At 36.1% G+C, this 19603-nt stretch overlaps 1 protein-coding gene across 14 annotated transcripts in view; it reads left to right on the top strand.

Annotated features, from left to right (window-relative positions):
- The window catches only part of RBFOX1 (RNA binding fox-1 homolog 1), a 652484-nt gene that overhangs the window by 375705 nt on the left and 257176 nt on the right, over nucleotides 1–19603 (top strand). For 13 of the 14 annotated variants that reach the window (XM_082064134.1, XM_082064127.1, XM_082064132.1 and 10 more), the window contains exon 1: nucleotides 12608–12651. The exons of the other annotated variant lie outside the window; for it this stretch is intronic. The gene's annotated coding sequence lies outside the window, so the exon portion shown is untranslated. Of the gene's footprint in view, nucleotides 1–12607; nucleotides 12652–19603 lie in introns of those variants that run through there. 14 annotated transcript variants of the gene reach the window in all.

Genomic DNA, 19603 nt, shown 5'->3' with positions numbered 1-19603 from the left:
GATGTATTAAGAGCTTTTAGAAGTAGATAAAACTTTTGGAAGAGAGGATACCTGAGAAAGGAAAGCAAGCCACTCTTCTAGTCCAGATACACTCCCAGCCAACAGAGGCTCCTAGTCTGAAGTTTTCTTAAAATTGTTGCTAGCAGACTAAGAAAATAGAAGAGAATCACAGAGTACATTGACAATACTGCGTGACGTTTACTTTATGTAATATATATAGGTATCTTCCAGGATCTTTTTTAACGTATATAATTATATTGTGTATATGTGTGTGTATGTATATATATACAAACATAAAAGTGATTGACAACTGGCATTTGTTGGGTTTCTAAATACCGTTAAGAGTGTCAGGGCTGTTTAAGTTCTGGGAATAATAATACAGAGGAAAAAATGTGACTTCAGATCACCTTTTGCTTCAGTCTCATGTTTTAGAAATCACTAAGCGTCTTGGTGCCATGCAGGAACGGGATACATCATACTTTCCCCAGTCTGTCTGTCATGGTACCAAACATATGTTGGGAAAAAAATACTGGGGGGCAGGGGAGAGGGAAGCTACAAAAAGAGTATAACAGTTGATATTGTAGAAACTGGGTATTGAGTTTTTCTTGTATGATCCTTTTGGTTGATTTCCATGTGGAGAGAAATCTTGCATCATAAAGTTCAAGGCCTCTTACTTTGCAGCAAGGACTGTCAACAAGAAAGGCAGTCATTATTAATAATGAAAAAGTCAGATCATTTTTCATCTTACCCAGGGAAGAAAAGGACAAAGAGACATCAACACATTAAGCTGTGTAGCTAACCCATTGTGTCCTCCCTAACCCGTGGTAATGAATGTGATATATGCAGGCAGAGGCAACGTACACTGCCAAAACGTGTAGATTTGTCATGCAACACAGCTTTCTTTTTTTGGTTAATCTAGTGAGAGGCAATATTTGTTCAAACAGGAAAACTGATGTATTTTCCAGTGGTGAATTCTGTGTCAGGGCACCCATTTTCAATGAATTTTATCTCTGTTCTTGGGTGTTTTCTTCATAATTATATAGATAATGTGTCACTTTTGCATTTGAGGTTAATTAGATAATCTGAGCTTGGAGTTCCTGTACAAGTTAGTTATTTCAGTCCAGGTTAAGTATCTAGGTTTGTAGTTAATGAATACAATTTGAATACCTAGCTTTTTTTTTTTTAATAGAGGAAAATATTCTGATTGATATATACACTAAAACAGGATGCTGCTTTTTTTAAAAAAACTTAGCAGCTTTTGTTAAATTACATGTAAATTATCTAAGAAGGTTCTCAAGTATATAGCAAGTATTTAGGAGGAAACATTATTATGCTTCCATTTCTAGGAGCTAGAATCAAAAGCAAATTGTAAATTGCACATTCCAAAATCTATATTCCAGATCTCCTGGAATTAAACAAGTACAAATACTTACAGTTGTGGAAGGCAACTAAATGCTGTGTAGGTAACACGTTCAAGAAAATATAATTTATACTTATGGTAATTTTATCACTGCTGCTTCTATACAGAATTTCTTAAGGGACACAACCATCAATGCAATACTCAAGAAACATTCATTTCATGCTCTGGTCTTCGTTTTTCACAGTGCTCTAAAGTACTTTTGTTACACACATGCTATTTGACTGTACAGGTAAAGAAAACATACACAATGACATTAAGTACAAGTGTGGATCTTTACAGTCACATGAACTTTGCATGTAACAGTCAATGAGGAGCTGTTTGGAGTGCAGGTGAAGGACACGTCCCCGGTGGGGTCACAGAAGGGATAACAAGAATGATCAAGGGATGTTGTTGGAGCAGGGATGGATGCTAGGCTAGAGGACAAAAATGAATGAATGAAGACAAGGAACCAAAGGTTTCTTATTTTGTGATTCAGTCATTCCAGCGGGACGTACTATGTCATTTTGACTCTACACATTCTACGTTGACTGAGAGCGGGTCAAGGTGTGTGTGGGAAAGTTGTATGTAATAAAATAGTCAGGATGTGTGAATTCACATTACACAGATAAACCTAGTTCTGATGTTTCATAAGTGTTGAGTATTCAGTTCACAATCTTGGTAATATATGTAATGTAATTTTCTCAGTATACTTCATATTGGAATGTGTCAGTAGGGGGTGGGTACATATGAAGAAAATAGTAAAAAATTAGTTTCTCCAGTAATTAGGACTAACTCTGTGTGTACAACTCCATTTTGTTGATAGAAGTTTTGGTTTTAACTTGAATTGAATAAATGAGGTCTAAAGCAATCTCAGAATTGAGCAAATAACTTCTTTGTGTGTGATATTTTTTCAATGAAGGTAAATGCTAGGGAGAACATATTCACTCACATCAGCTTTCCATCCATTTACAGTTTGTTTACGATTTCAGGGGATGGGTATAGGTTTTCTTTATATAAATACCATATACCATTATAGAGGTTTGTTGTTTTATCTATCTGTTAGTAATACAGCACATAAATCTCCAATTAGCAATGATTTTAAGCATTTGTTAAAAGCATTTTTGTAGAGAACCTGATACTCATAAACAGGATTAAAATGACTGAGTTGTGCATCAAGGCTGTCTTGCTCCTTGAGTAAGTCTATTTTATGGCATTTGAATTATTTTGGCAAGATTTAGGTAAATAAGATTGTTAGTTTGTTTTTTTTCAAATTTATTTCTCTCCATATTATTTAAGTCTTAAAAATCATGTTGACTTTTCAGCAATAGGTTCTGAAATATTTAAGTAAGAATGAAGAGTAAATGAAAGCACACCTTGACTTTGTGTCGAGACAAATTTTTTGAGGATTGGTAGTATGAATCAGGCTTATCCAGTCCTGGCATTGCCTGTTATTTTGTAAAGATTTTATTGGAGGAAAAAATATAAGTTTTCCATTTAGTTCAATTTGGAGAGGATCACCAAATCCTTGAGAAAAATGTTCCTTCTAACTTATCTGCAGCACTGCAGGTGTTTTGTGTTCAGAGTGCCCAGGGCTGCAGTCACTGAGTGCTCAGGCTCCTGTGAGTTTCAGTGAGTTTGGCTCATAATAAATGGAGGGTCGAAAAATACTATAGTGGGCTTTTTTGTTGTTTGTTTGTTTTTTCTATGTGTTATTTGTAGTCTAACTGCTTATTTGATTTTGTTTTTCTGCTGTTTTGTGATCTGAGAGATCTTGAAGTTGCCATGTCTGGAGATTAGTAGTGAGTCCTTGCATCTAATTTTGTGCTTAACTATTCTGTGTTCTAGTGGGGACAGTTCAAATATTTGATTTTATTTATTTATTTATTTATTTATTTATTTATTTATTTTACCTTTTATTGATATGTGAGATTCTTACTCCCCACCAATGTAGCTTATCAGAATTAGGGAATGCAGTTTTGGTACCAATAATATCAACTTCTAGTAAAAATTCAGGATTCAGTACTAAAATGGCATCTGTTATACACAATGTAGGGGATACAATAAGATCTGTGCTACATCTTAATGAGGGTTGAGACTGTTTCTGGAGCAGGGAGGTTATTATGTACACAGTGAGATACGGTCTGTCTCTTCAGAGTTCACTTTCAGGTTACTGGATGGCACCAAACACCTGTAATTAGATGTGAAACCCTTTGTGCGTAGGTCACCTGGCTTATCTGACTGAGACCTGATGTTGGCACCTGGTGACCACTAAGTGGCCTGGATGAAACTCACGGCTGGTCTCAATTAGTCTCCTGCCGCAGAGGTGACTGCATCACAATGGGCCCCTGTGATGACAGGTGCAGGAGGGAGACCAGAGGCTTGAGTTGGCATTCCAAGCCATCTGAGGAGTCGTTCTGAGAGGCAGGTCCTACAGGTCAGAGCTGATGCAAATGCATGGAAGGATTATGACTTGCACTATGCTGTGTTTAGTTTTAAGGAAGAGCAGGTATGTTAGTATCTGATGTGAATAATTTGCTAATTTTAATTTAGTTAATTTTATATTTTAACTTTACCTCTGTAATAACACATAAAATGTATGCAGGATGATGCTTTTTGTTTGGTGTATGCGCTTTGTGGATGTAAGTAACATAACAAAGAAAAAATGAGTTACTTTTAAAGTCCTGGCTTTGTATTGCTTTGAACGACCGCTTCAAAAACATGTTAGTATCTATGCTGTGAGTCCCCCATGCCTTCATTTAAATACAGTATTTGCTAATTAGTAAGGTTATCTGTATTCTTTCCTGCCTTCTTTGTGCAGAGGTTGAGCACATGTTTTGTAGCAGAGCACTAGTCTGCTGTTTCCCAGCTATTTATGGAAACATGTCTATGCTCTGTCAGCAGTACCGAGAGGTTACCCATGCTAGGTTTAACTTACCTGTCTGGCCTAATAATAGTAATGTTTCTTTTGTGCTCTTGGGATGTAGATATAGAAGTCTTTCATAGCAGAGAATTTTCGTCTCATGGGTGAATCTAGGAAATTCTAAGTTGGAGATGCAAGTTAAGACAAAATGCCTTCTCTGTGGATGTGAGCAATTAGATACTATACTGGGAAGTACTACAAACCCAACTACAGTAATTTGTATGCTTTCATATTGGTTTTGAGAATGCATTTAGCACCTTATGCACCGTATGTCAAGGCACTTTATGTCTTATCTGACCTCACTGATATATTCTCTAAAACTCTTTTAGGGCTTTTGAGTAGCTGAATTTTATGGATCAGGTTACAAAAAAGTATGCATTCAAATAAAAGCAGGGCTTTGTATTAATTCTGTATGCAAAGCTGCTTTCATGCCGAAGCATGTAATTCTGCAAGGGTGATACAGAGCCAAAATTCTGAAGTTAAAAAAAAACACACAAAGAAACTAAACTCTTCTCCTCATAGATTCTGGCACAGGAGTGAGGTTGGGTCAAGGCATCTAATGTCTTTCTGCTGGAATGGTCTTTTGGCTGCTTTAGCAAGTCTTGATAGTGCTTCAGTATAAAGTGATGCTCAAAGCTATGAAAACCTAAATTTTAATTTGCCTGAGCTGCTTCTTTATCTCCTTGGATGAAGATGGATATTTAACTAGAACCCTTTGGGCTTGGCCATAAGGATTTTAAGATGTTTTAGTGGAAAATCAGATTGAAAGCCACAGGAAAGAACTAGAGATGAAGCGCTAGATTTTGAAGAGTCATTGAGCTAAATTTAAAACTTACTTAGTCGATCTTGTGGAGCAGTGTCAAAAGGATGAGGAAAATTTTGAAGTTTACTGGTAGGTGATAAGTCCTCAAGGGAGCTGTGCAGGTAGTGTTCATTGCACTGCGAAAGTGGAGACTTAAGAGATTCAGCCACAGTTAATGGATGATTTGTTGCTTTGATATGTAAGCACGTTAATATTTTGCTGTTATACATTAAAATGAGCTGATGCATTGTGGATGAAGTCTGGTAGATTTAGATTCAGACTAAAAAAGTGGTTCACTGAAGAAGAAAACTGTGCTGATGTCCAGCTAATCTAATTCCTGCAGAGAAAAGATACAACCTTAACATAATAGCATAATTAATTTATCATTTATTGTCCTTCTGAGATTTGACGGTCTATTTTTTTTTTTTTTTTGTTAGGAGATTAATAATCTTTCACAAAACCCTAAAACTTCAGCAAGATGTGTTTATGCTGCCCTACTATGTATACTTAGAAGTGTATTTGGTGGTGGTTTGGTTTTTTAACTTCTATTAACATCACAAGAAGACGATTTCTGAATTTTCATGCTCTCGCTGCTTATATTGCACTCCAGGTTATATTCTTTACTTGTGATTTCATAACACCAGAAGAGCATGAGATGTGGTGATGCAAATTAAGGAACAAAAAATTGGGCTAAACTTTTATTGATTAATGAATTTGTGTGAAAATTTGGTTTAAAATAAGTGTATTTGATGTGAATGAAATTGAGATTGTAGTACTTCAAGTGGCTTGTGTCTGTATAAAATAACAGAATTTTGCATACAACCAAATCTGGGTGAAATATATATAATATGTCCTTACTGTTTAAATGGTCTCTCTTTCTCCTATCTGATACTTTAACAAACAGCCCACAGTGGCAGCAGGGATGGGACAGGAAAGCTTCATCACTTTACATAAAATTGTGGACTTTTTTTTCTTTTTTCTTTTTTTTCTTTTCCTTTTTTTTTTTTTTTTTTTTCCCTGAGAAGTTTGTAGCCTCCTCATCCTACATACTGAAGCTTTAAACCACTTTACAAATTGTACCCAATTTTCTGGGATTAATACTCAATTGTGTGTATTACTTTTTTAATTCTGAGTTTTAAAATGTAATTCTGAGTTAATTTTCTAAGGGTCATGTTGTTATATCTTTTTTCATCTGGAATGATTATTATATGGCAACACTACATGTGACATGCTGATATCTTCTTGCTAACATTATGATAACAAGAATAACCTAAATGGTAATTATTGTAGCTGCATGTTTCTGGCAAACTAGTTATTTCATGAATCCGACTTGTACCAGTGTATCACAGATGTAAACAATCTTTGTATATTTCTTTTTGAAAAGGTTTACTTGGTAGTGTGTCAGTTCTGCACAGTAGGTGGGAGCACCCGGTGCTTCTGAAAATGAAACATAGAAGTGTCCATACTACCTTCCTGCCAGGTGAGGTGGGACTGGGATTGACAGAAGATTTTGCTGCACTGATTTCTATTTCACCTTCTTAGTTCTGTCTTGTGCCTATTTTCCTGCTTACTGAGTCTGTGCTCCAAAGGTCACAGTTTAGATGAAGCTTTCCCCCCCCAAAAAAGTAGTTGCACATGATCTTAAGCTTTCCTAAATCATGGCTGCTGCACTCACTGCTTGCAGCTCCTCAGAGTGCAGTCATCCTTTGTTCTGGCAACGATGCTTGTGCCGTTGGGTGGCAAGTGCTTTCTGAAACTCTTGCTGCTTCAGTTACCAGCCATGCTGTCTTTCCAGTTGCCTGGCATCTGCGTCATTCGTGCCAATGCTGGCACATAAAAGGGATGGGGACACATAGATGGAAGAGAACAAGGGTGATGGCAATCCCAAAGTAATTTAAGGTGCTTTGGAACCTCATCCTGTGTTTTCAGTGCATCAGTGTGGTTAGGCATATGGTTTTCAGACACAAGTGTCCTGATAAAATACTTCAGTCTACCCTTTATTTACTACGCGACTTGCGTAGCAGATTCGGTGCCACCATGAGGAGCCGGTCCGAGTTCGGGGTGACATAACGCGCATCTCCACTAGATGGCGCTGCCGGTCCGGCTGTGCGCGTGCCGCGGGGGAGCCGAACCCCGGCCGGGGACACGGGGACTCGAACCGTGGTCCCGAGAGCGAGGAGTCCCGAGGCAATCCACGATTGTTTTGAAGAGATACACTGGTGTAAACTCTACAAAATGGAATCAGGATCAGGTTGTTAGGCCGGTCATCTGTCCATCCTTTCCTCCCCCCCCCCCCCAGCCCTTTACTTTCTACAGAATATCTAGATACGGCAGGCCAGGAAAATCAAACCTGTCAAGAAACATGCATCTTCTGTTTGGAGGTGTCTCTAACTCTTTAAGGGCTGAAGATTTTTCAAATTATTATTTATTTATTTTATTACTTTCCCCATCACCCACCCTGAAGACATTAGTGGCAATAAGGGCTCTTCACTTCTTATGTTGTGAAAAATCTAGATAGTTAATGTTGAATGTTTATGAAATATGTATAAAGTGGTGCTGAAGAGGTTAACTGTACTACAGAGTCTTTGTAGACGTTGGGTATGAAATACGGGAGAAGTCACTGGACGTAACACAGTGCTTAATAGAAACAGAAAATTAGTGATTCTTATTTGCCTGAGGTAAGCGCGAGCCTCTGCAATGTCTTGATCTTTGTGCAAAGACCTAGTAAAGAAGAGCAATCTTAACAGAAACCTTAAATTAGAAAGAGGGATTTTCCTGACTAGAACATATCACTGGGAGGATATGTCAGCCATTAATTGAAAAGAATAGAGGGAAAACCTTTTATTTAGTCTTTTTGACAAAACAAATTATTTTAAAACATCAGTGATATTATCTTGTTTATTTTTAAAAAGCATAACACACATATATGAGAAAGTAAAAAAATGGAAAAAGTCAAAGATATTAATGATTGCTAGTAATATGTCAAAATATGTTAATGAAGCATTCTATTTTTATGCTCATAATATGATGCTTTTCCTGAAGTCCTGAGAGATATTTTTTATATAGTGCTAGAAAAGGAGTATTTATAGAAGGGTCTGTGCTGCTATTAGCTGCTATACCACTCGCCTGAATTGTTTTTATGCTGCATCAACCATTTTATAAAGTTGAGAAGAAAATACATTCTTCACATGGATAATTAAATATGCAGTTGTGATTCTGTTTTTTTAAATGCTTGATGTCTTGAGGCATGAAATCTTTAGAATACTGTATCCCTTCTATATGTGTAAACTTGTTAGCGCAGGGTACTAGTGAGACAAGTTTGAAGTGTCAAATGGTGTGTGATCTTGCAGGTGATCTCTTTCAGATCTTTTTTTCACTTGATGGAGGAGGTTTGACTGATGAGGCAGTCTGCTATGATAATTCTAAAGGTTAACTTTTAGGCTGAATGTTTGTACATGTGAATTTTTAACTTTGGTTTTGAGAAGTAGTAGTTGACTACCAGATCACAACAAACTGAGCTGGTGATTGTAAATGGAACATGCTGTACTAAATAAACAAATGCATTGTAAATGAAAGAGTGTTTTTGCCTTTGTACATCAGCTGTGTGAGAAATACTGTTGGTTCTTTTTGCTTTGCTTCAGAGATTCATTGATTTCATGTTTTTATTTGCATATTCAAGACTGGTCAACACTTTGTTCATGTTTTTTAAATGGTGGTCTCACTGGATGTGGGGAGAGGGTGCGTATCTGCGAGTTCTCCCCCTGTGCTCTGTACCATGACGCTGACAATCCAAACATGCTGGAAGAGGGAGCGTTGCCTCTCCTGGTGGTGTGGTGGGCGTTGCACGTCAGATGAATCTGTTAGCACTGTGGAAGAACACTTTATTTCTACATTTCTAATTGAACTCCCACAGAGGCTGATTTCGGTTGTGTAGATTGGTAACCTCCTTCTGTTTTGAAAAAGGTTTGTAGTTGTTGTTAATTGATATCTAATTGGTAATATCAGCAACAGAGTGTGGGATGAGTTCAGTTACTGACCCAACAGAGCAGCACTGAGGCAACTGGAAGATGTTATATGCTGTAGGCAAAGTGGGCATTGCAATTGCACACATACATTTTAGTAGAATAAGGGAAAAATTAAGTTGTTATTAATTTGCAGATGAGATATTGACGGGGCATATACTGTTCTGTGAAACAGCATAGTAGTTACAGTGATGCTGTCACTCTGTGTAAGGACAGAAGGTCAGGTTGTGTACAGTCATTCATGTACCTTGGGCACATTTGCAGTGGTACTTACTGTATATATAGCCATAACTTGGAATGTGGTTATGATTGATGGATCGAGTTTGGTACAAGAGTGTGTATAAACAAGGAAATGGCTTTAAAGACGAGACATTGATTGTATTTTTATAAAAATAAAACACATTTTGTTACCTATTTTTCTTTTTAGACATAATGACAAGTTATCCTTGGAAGGGATGAAAATTGGCAATGACTTTCCCCTACATCTCTTGAAGTAGCGTTTTTCACACTAGAGAATTCTGTTTCTCACTTAGGTCTCTTACACTAATGAATTATTTATGTTTATCTATTGTTTGCCTGTATAGAGATGATTTGGATAGTTAAAACATCATGTTCTTGTTTTAATAATATTAGTATACAAATGTAAGGAATTCATAATATTTGTAGGTCCTATGTTTCTTACTTTGGCATGTGTGAAAATTAAGGATAAAAGACCAATGAGAAATACACTTTTAGAATTAATATTAGCTACAGTTACACTATTAAATTCTCTTGAAGTAATTGTTTAACACACTGCCTTTAAGAGTTTAATCTGTTTTATGGACGTCCTTTTAGCTGTAAAATAGTACAATAGACGGAAGAAACTTTCCTTGACCATCACCATGTTCCAGAACTTCACTTTGGGAAATTGGATAGACTTATACAGTTCCAAACTGTTTGGCTAGGAAGTGTGCTGCCTTTGATTTTGACATAATGTGGGATGAGTTGATTATTTGCCTCCTTACATAACTTATTTGTTTTTCATTAAACATTCTGATAAGGTCTTATTAAAGTACCATGTATTATTTATGGTATTTCATATGAAAATGAGCTGAAGGGAAAATTCTATCAGCTTAGGGCATTTGCAGAATAACAGCCCTTCTGTGCTAGGGGAAAAAAAAAAAGAATGAAGAAAAGCATGACATAGTCCTGTCAGAACAGGAGACTGCTTAAGGCACAGAGAAAGAATGAAAAAAGGAGAAAGGGCATAGAGAGGGTTCATTTCTCCTTTTCACTCTCTCTTGCTTCTCTTCCTCCGTAGCGTGTGGGGGTTTTTGTTGGTTGTTTGGTTTTTGTTTGTTGTGGTTTGTTATTGTTGGGTTTTGGTTGGCTTTTTTTTTTGCTTTGGTATTGTTTTGTTTTGGGTTTTTTTGGTGATAAAGTAATCTGTGCTGTTCCAGTAGATCAGTCTGTGATAAACTGCAGAAGCATGGATGTTTCCTAAGCTAAAGACAATCCCTGTATTGTAAGTTTGTGCATGATTGTTTTGGTGTTTCTTGCTGAGTTCTGAATACATTGGTTCTGTTGCATTGGCTGCTTTTGAGAAAGAAAATTATGTAATAACTGATTCTGCTGGAAAATTTTCGATTTTGCATGAAGACAACGTTAGTGGATCTAAATCAGTCTCTGAAGCTTGTGTGGGTGCAGGTATGTGTGCGCACATGTAGAATGAAAAAGAATATGTTTTTTAAATACAACGCCTGAGTTGCAGTGACATGTTTTCTATCTGTTTCCAGTAAAGCGGTGCCTATTATTTGTTTTTAAGGGTAGATCTTAATATCAAACCAGTCCTGCTGTTGATGAAATAAGACTTTTGTATGTCTGTTATTTATTTATTGTTGCTAACGTTATACTTTTGATCTAAGATGTGTTTTTGTGGGAGTTAGATATCCTATAAAATAAGCAATTTAAAAATCTTCTGTAGAGTGTTTTTAAAAGGAACCCCTTCAAAACCTCAGGTGGTGCTTTGAGGTTTGACCTTCTTTCCTGAAGAATTAATAATTAATTCATCTGTCAAATTCTAATTAAAAATAGTAGTATCTTCTGTGTTACTTAAGTTGTATCTAAAAAAAAAAAAAAAAAAAAAGACCTGTAATGTAGGACCTCAAGGACAAGCTGTGGTATAAATTATTTGATTTGCAGGTCACATCCTACTTTATTACATAAAGACTAACTAGATCTACTAATGAATAATTATTACTCCATAAAATAAAGGGGGGGGGGGGGGGGGGGAGAAAAAGCCTGCAAGAGTGGAATACTAATTTGAGGTATCACTCTCAAAGTAAAAAGTAAACATTAAAATCTGAAAATTGCAAATGTAATTTTTCCATGTAACCTGATAGGGCAGTCCTTACAACAGATTGACTAGCTGTCAAATGAATTTGTAATTTTAGATGAGATGGGGTTTAGACTAATTTTGAGATGCAGTCTTTATTCCAGACTGCTCCCCTTCCCCCAGTAAAGTAGACTATGTGCCACAGAATTTTGTTTCATTCCTCGTGTTTCTGCTACAGCAGTTACACAGATAATTCACGGTTTTGCTGTAATGCAATAGGCATCTCTGGGAAACTAGTTGATGAATGAAACGTAAATATGAAATTAATTTATATTTTAAAAGAAAAAAAAGCTCATTTACTGATAGCACTGTATATTTGCTGGCATCCACTGACTAGCCAAGATTCTTTCCCTTCCCCACTTTGTGCTTCATACTTTTGTTCTTAGAAGGGGAAAGCCCTTTTTATGTCAGGTGTGAGTCCTGGCAGGAAAAAAAAAGTGTGTGTGTGAGTGCGTATGTGTGTGTGCAGAATCATAACAGGCATTCAGTCCCAGCTGGGCAATGACACTAATTGCCCAGATCTCATGGATGCCTGTGATGCAGCGCGCTCACTTTCTCTCCTTCCCTATCCTCTCCAGGGATTTTTAAAATGCAGTATTTGAATTTTGGTGAGTGGTAAAGACCCTGCCCTAGGACCCATTTGACAAATGAGAAGCTGTGCAGCATCAGCACCAGCCGACTGAGCCTCACTGAGTCAATCTCTCTCTCTACTAGTCAGCAGCTACTGTTGTGAGACAAGCTTCAGCTCCCTGTGTCATTGAGGAAGTTCCATTTGCTCATCAATAGGCTGCAGGCTGTGTCTTCTTTTTTTTCCTCTCTGTTCAAAATCCGTAGTTTAAATCTACCAAGTTGCCTTAGCTGACAAATGAATGTAGGGATATAGCGCTGGGGGAAAAAAAAAAAAAAAGGCATTCAAGAAATACTGTTTCTTACTTAAATAATCAAAAGGGAAAAAAAAACGTAGTGACAAGATAGGGCAAACGTGCTTGCATGCAAGCCCCCTCACTTGTTCTACGTAGACTTCAGAGCAACACCATGCAGCATCCCCTTACGGGTGCAACCTGCGTGGCACTGCCGAACGTGGGCATGTGTCCCCAGCTCTCCTGTGCCTTGACTTTTATGTACTTACAGCAGGTAAGTTTGCTTAACTTTTTCTTTTCCTGTATTGCCTGCTTTGTCAGCATCGTTGGGGGATTTGTAATCTTGGAGGTATTTTGTGTATGAATAGACTGTATAAATGTCTCCCACTGTGTGGAGTGAATGTTGTGCCTGCACTGAAGAATGGCGAGAGTGAGTAGAAAATATGTTTTAACAGAGCATCAAGCCTTTGCATTTTTTTGTTGTTGTACTGTCTTTATTGATGCTGTTGATAGATATTTAACACAGTACTTTGACTGCTTTTCTCGTGGATACTGTAGCAGAGTTTCGGCTGTAAAGGACTGCTCTTTATTCACTTGCAGGCATAAATTATACTTCTAATGTAAATGTGCCCAATGGCAATTTTGTTTAAGCCTTCTTTGAAGCCAGGAATTTTAAGTCTCAGTTGAAACATGCTGCTGATTAAAATCAAGCTGGTTTTTAGTTCACCATAAAAAAAAAAAAAAAAAAAAAAAAAAAGAAAAAGAAAAAAGAAAAAGACTGTTTATAAAGCTATGTATGTGCAGTATTAATACTTCTGTCACTGAAATACATTGGAATGGGTTTTGAAAATGTTCTGCTATCAGCAAGCTGATATAAATTTCTAGTCCGTTTTTAAGATTTTTTAAAAATTCATTTAATATAATTTTTGCTTCTAGGGTTTTTTAAAGTATTTCCATCCCTGTTCCTCCCCAATTTATTTACTACTTGATACCCTCTCTCTGTTATAACATGGAATAAATAACTGGATAATAACACAGTCTTTTTTAAACTAGTATTTTGGAATCACTGGTTTCTGCTTCTCTATTTTATAGCTGAGTCCACCATTATAGTCATCTAGTAAGTATGGAGAGCCAAGACAGATATATGTTATCATGCAAAAATTATGAATCCTGTTTATTCTGTTACTTTCTGCTGAAACTTCAGGGGAAAAAAAAAAAAAAAAATTCTTGTGCCTAATGTAACAAATAGGGGCATTTCTTCCAACTTCCACTACAGTAGCTTATATGCATATTTACTTCCATGAAACAGTGTCTAACTTTATTTCTGTGTTTAAAAATGCCTGGAAGATTTTTTTACAGTATTTCTTTTTGTTCCTAAAGATTAAATAAAATAGATTTAAAGCTTACTTCTATTTCAGAATTTTTTTTTCTGTTAGTGTAGTAAGAACAGGACTCAAGTACTTGCAGGATGTAAACCCTTTTCTAGCTTTTTTTCTTCAATAGTGTAGTATAAACCATTTCTGACTTACAGCATGGGAGTTATAATCTTGTATACGCCATAGATTATAGATGTATGTGGGAGGGATTCATATATCTGCAATTAAAATTTGCATCAGATAAATATGATGTATTTAATATTTGAATAAATGGCATGTCATAACTAAAATGTATGTTCTTAGTAGTTTTGTATTCTGGATACATTTTGGAAATTACATTTATAGATCAGCTTTAATGATCCAGTGCGACTTGTGCACTTACTGGGTGTATATGAAATATACTCCTCTATTCTGTTGGATTTGTTCGAGTTTGCTGAACAACAATCTGTATGTTAAAGATGCAGCTTTTGACAGGAAAAAAGTGAATTAGGGTGAGAGGTCAACATGGCCACACAAGGAGCTGGTAAAGGAGAACATAAAGGTGAGATTAGGTGCTATAATAGCCTTCCTGTGTGAGCTATTGCAGTATCATTATGCAAACACATCTATGGTATGGCACTGCTTTAAGGTTTAAGAAACTGTGCCACCATAATGATTACTTTAAAATAGTGAATTCCATCTATTCCATTTGAGAGAAAGATGATAAGTGATTGCTAATGCACTTTACAAAGTGCTATATCTAGCGGATAATTTTTAACTCTTTAAATGGATTAACTGCCACATTGAAAGTTTTTTTTTTAAAGTGTTGGCTTTCTCGTCTGGTTAATCCTATTGGCGGTTTAGAATCATTCTGCCTCTACTAATCACAATTACATATAAGTTAAAAAGTCATCTGAATTCCTGATGATAATTGTGACAGGTTCAAAATGCTGTGCTTGTTGCTTGTTTTACTTGCTGGTATGGCATTTCAGTTATTCTGGATTCCTAGAGAGTCAGACAATTATCATCTTAATTCAAATATGATTTATTATTTTATGTGTTTGGTTAAGTATTTGTTTAGAAATCAAGTTTCTTTATCTCAGAATTATTCAGACAGAGAGTACTGTGGTGGCATTACCTACAAAGCTAATGTAATATGGTTTGGTTTTTAAATAGGGAAGGATAAACAGTCTCTTGTATTTTCAAAATTCATTAATAAATTTCTAGCATGGCGGTCTACTTGATTTTTTTTTTTAATTTTTCTTATCTCTGATAATTTCTAGCAAACCTACAAAAATACCTATGTTTTATATGTTTATTGCTAATACCACAATTTCAGTGATACTGTAAATATTTTTCTCACCCTATAAAGTTGTCTGTCTTTCTTAAATACTGGTAACCTCAAAGCTTTATCTGGCAACTTAATAATTAGTGATTCCCCCGCCTGTAGACCCTGTGACCAGCAGCACACAGGCATGTGAACCTATTTAATAGAGCTTGTTTGGTTTTTTTCCTTTAAAGTTGCACTTCAGACATGTCTGCTCTCTTGCACCTCAAATAAAATGAATTCAGACATCTGAATTACAACTGAACTCTCAGTTGTTAAACTTTACTGTCTTTTTAGAATCTGTGAAAAAAATTACTCTCTTTGTGTGTATATGCTAAATACGCTGGTGTTCTGGCACATGTAAGTTTTATAATCGGAAATATGGCTTTCCTGAAAGCCATAACAGGCAGTACGTTCTTCTCAAGATGAGCAAACCAATAAATATTTATGTAGCCATGAGGATGGTGGTTTTCTGTGGAGCTGTATTAATCATTTGGGAGAATCTGTGTTTTGGGAGACATTTGAAACTGGCCATTTTATAATTGCTAAGCTAACACTGCCTGGTTAGTTTGTTTAGTAGAAATGGATACATTGTTTTCCACAGTGTACCCACAGAAGTGCTCTGCTACTTTGACTGGTGCTGGAAACTTCAGGTTTTGCCCTGAATCTTCCAGATTATGCTCCTATATAATGTTTTAAGAGCTAAGTGAGGAACTGATTTTTTTTTTTTAAACGCTTTGTGCATATAAGATCTTTCACCTAAAAACATTTAAAGCTTAACTGTTGAAAATACAGCTGAAAATAAATAGAGAGGCCTAGTTCACATTTTAGATGAGCTGTCAATAAGATATTCACCTGAAAGTGCCAACAAAAACTGAAGGATGCTTCTGAGTTAGTTAAGCTATTTGAAATGGTCTGAAATTATTTGAATGTTCCTTTACTGAGATACTTGTAACTTAGAAATCCAGAAAGAGTTTTTAAACAACATTGAAAACAGAATTACTGTATCAATAGCAGAAAGAAGATATATGGTTTTGATTTGGAAGCTTTTACAGTGTCATTATAAAGACAGGGACAATTGGGAAAAGGGTAGATGCATTTGGCTTAGGATTTTACCTGTTAATATTTAAAGATAGAGGGAAAGGAAACTCAGATTTGTAGTACACCCTCCCTATCGCTTGGTAATATCTTATGGTTTTAGAAATTACTAAATAGATTTACTTTGTCTTCTCCTCCTTAATACAACACATCAATGCAAGAAATAATTTCTGTCCCCAAGCTTATATCAAAGGCGTGCGTGAAGTAGTTCTTGAGGCAAAATTTTGACTGCCTGTGAACTGGGATTGAGCATATGTTAATGGAGGCTTATTTATGTTAACTAGTGTTTTCCTATGTTATATGTTTGCATGAACATAGGGTTATTTAATTCGTATTTTCTGAGTAAAGTAACAAAGTTAAGCATTGTTTTGAAACATCCATGTCACAGTGTACAGTCCCGCTGTCATTATTTTAAAATGCGTAATTTTTTTCTCCTGTTTAATGATGATAGATGTGCTTTGTTTTAAATAGTGAAATGGTTTGTACAAAGGGTAATTCCTCTTAAATGGAACAATTGCTCATAGTGGACATTCACAGATCGAAAACAATTGAACTGAAACTTCAATATCAACCCTTTCTGTCTTCAAGAAAGTAATCACGGTACAGCTCTTGTATCAATGATGAAAAGAATCCACCATGAAAACAAAACAAAAACCAACAAACCCTCCATCTCTAGCCTAGCTATTCCATTAGTGCCTACATGGTAAATTAGTATAATTTTATTTGGGCCCTAAGCATTATGACTATGGAGAAAAGCTGAATTCCCCACTCAGCTACTTATGTCATGTTTCTGGATCTGATGATTTATAGGATTCTGAAAGACTTTTTATCATGTTCTTTCTTCGTGGCTTAATTCAATGTTGATTTATTTGGTAGCATTTTCAATTGATGTAGTCAATAGTGTCAATAATGGAACGAGGATTAGAACAGATTATCTTTGTGCCAAAATTTTGAAAAGAATTAAAAAGGATGAACAATTCCTGGATACAGTTTACTTTTTTATATAGAGAACAAGCACATCAATTGCTGAATGCCACCATTGCAGTTCCAGTTCTAAGTATGTCTTTTGCATTTTATACTTTAGTGAGTCTTCAAAAGATCAGGTATGTTGGGTTCAGTGACTGATGTTCTATGATGACACTGTTTAAACCTATCATAAGAACACTGCCTTTCTTTACCACTTACAGTACTCACCCACTCTGTGGCTCTCCTGTAAAATCAGTTACTCTTGACTTTAGCTTGTGAAAATTTTAAGCATCTGTTAGCTTACCAATTGTGTCTTTGCACAATTTTGTTTCTCAGTCTGCTATTTCATGGCAATTTTCATGTGAAAACATACAACCTCTGCTTATGACTGCATGAGTGAAAAGAAGTCCATGTTACTAATGCTCACTCACCATCTGTTTTTCTTACAGCTGGGCCTTGAATAATTGTCCAGTAGCTGATGGACTGAGGGCAGGCAATCTTTTCAGGGCATTCTCACTCATTTAACCACCTTTGCTGCCCCAAGAGAAACATAGTGCTTGTTTATTCAGACATGTAGGGTAAAAAGCTGTATTTTGCCAGATAAATTATAGTACTCTGTTAGAACAAAAAAAGGAATTACCGTGGTACAAACATTGTCATGTGAGTGCATTTGTACCAACAGGAGCATTATGGCACTCTTAGGGAATTTTAGTATATGAATGAAACAGACCTCAAAAGGTGGGAGCATAATATTTACATCCAGATGTACTGTTAATGCAGAAGTAAGGAGTGATGTCTTGATGTTCTGTTTCTCTTAACGAAGGCAAATAAGATTGTTCTTATTCACCAATAATCTTCAAAACTGGTATTTGAAACTCCACCTCTGTTTCAAGATAAATTCATGTGTTTACACGTCTTTTGTCTCTCAAGAGCTGTTTTGTTGTTTTCTAGAGACTAATGAGAAGTGGCTTAGAGATCAAGTGCAGTCTCATTCTGAATAAGAGCTAGTTTGGGGCATTTAGCTCCTGCCTTGTCAAACAAGGTCAGTCTCTTCTCACAATAGCGAGAGGAGGTGCTTTCCTTAAGTACTCCCCCTTTAAAATACTAGAAGAGAGAGGAAGAAAAAAAAAAGAAAAAGAAAAAACCCACCCAACCCCAAACAGAGAAACCCCTCAACCAACCAGAATCAGTTAAGAAGGCTGCTTGCTGCTTTGGAATATAAGAGCAAGAGCAGTTGCAAAGAAGCTTCCATGTGGCAGAAGCAGGTGAATATTTTTGACTTAGAATCATTGTTTTTATAACTGCGCTCTCTGAACAATTTAAAACACTTCGGCTGAAAAGTGATGGCTGGATTTTCTGTTGTGAGCTGTTTGTAAGTTGTCACTTTTCATTGATGTTTGCTAAATATGTAGATGTATGGTTATTTTCTGAAGAAATATGTGGTGTGTTCTATGCCAAGGAAAGTGTGCAGTGGTTATGAAAGCAGGGTTTTTTCTCAGGACAACTAGTAGTATTTCATACAGTTTGTTCAGATTTTTTGACCAGTAGCCATGCAATGCTAGACTATGAAGTTTTTTGTTTTTCAGTGTTTGTATTTCTCAACTGGTGAATAAATACTATAATCAGTGTTAATATTAATTCTGTTTAAAATATTTTTGAACTATTTAGTGGTTAGTATGAATGAAAGTGATGGAAATTGTGACACTTGAATTTATCACCTTGCTTTACTGAGTTAGAATAATGTTAGTGGAAAGGAGAAGTCAACACCCTCTAAGAATCCTTCAAGCTTTCCTGCCTTTTAAAGGTGTATGTGCGATTGATTTATCAGTTTTAAAGTAGATGTGTAGTACAAGAGCTCTCCTGAGGAACTCCTGTCATTTCTTTGCTAGCATTGCTCATTTACCTCTGAGTTGCCTAGTGCAGCGCCATTGACTTCTTTTACATTTTGCTTCCCCTCCTACTCTGTCAGTGCAGCAGCCCAGTGAATTTAATTAGAGAAAATGGCATATCTAATGTCTATAGTATCCTGACTAGCTGTAGTTGGGCTTTTGGTCTTTTGCACTGTAGCAGGCTCCAGCTGTGGAGAGATCTCACTGTGTTTTGATCCTGCTCTTTCTCGTTGTGTTGAACACATGCAGAATCAAAATTAGATACTGTAGTAAGAACTGAAGCGTTCAGTGAATTATTTTTTGTTCACAGTGAGTCACTGTTTTTTATTTTTTCCCCAGATATGGAAAAGAATTGTGTGGTACTTTAAAATTGAAATACTGAAGATGTTCACATGCTCATGAATAAGAATGCAAGTTTTTCATTTTAGACCATTTTTTTAAATTTGCCTTTTGACCCTTTACATCAAAGCTCACCAAAAATTGTTGGTCTTCCTATCTGTAACATCTCAAATAGGCCTTTTTTTGTACCTGTGCATAAATTGATAGTAACATCTCATATATACTTGTGAGATGTGCACATATTTATGAAAT

Source organism: Streptopelia decaocto (genome assembly GCF_964273445.1).
Source record: "Streptopelia decaocto genome assembly, chromosome: 13".
NCBI lineage: Eukaryota > Metazoa > Chordata > Aves > Columbiformes > Columbidae > Streptopelia > Streptopelia decaocto.
The sequence above is the reverse complement of the archived record's forward strand: the minus strand, read 5'-3'. Positions and strand labels throughout refer to the sequence as shown.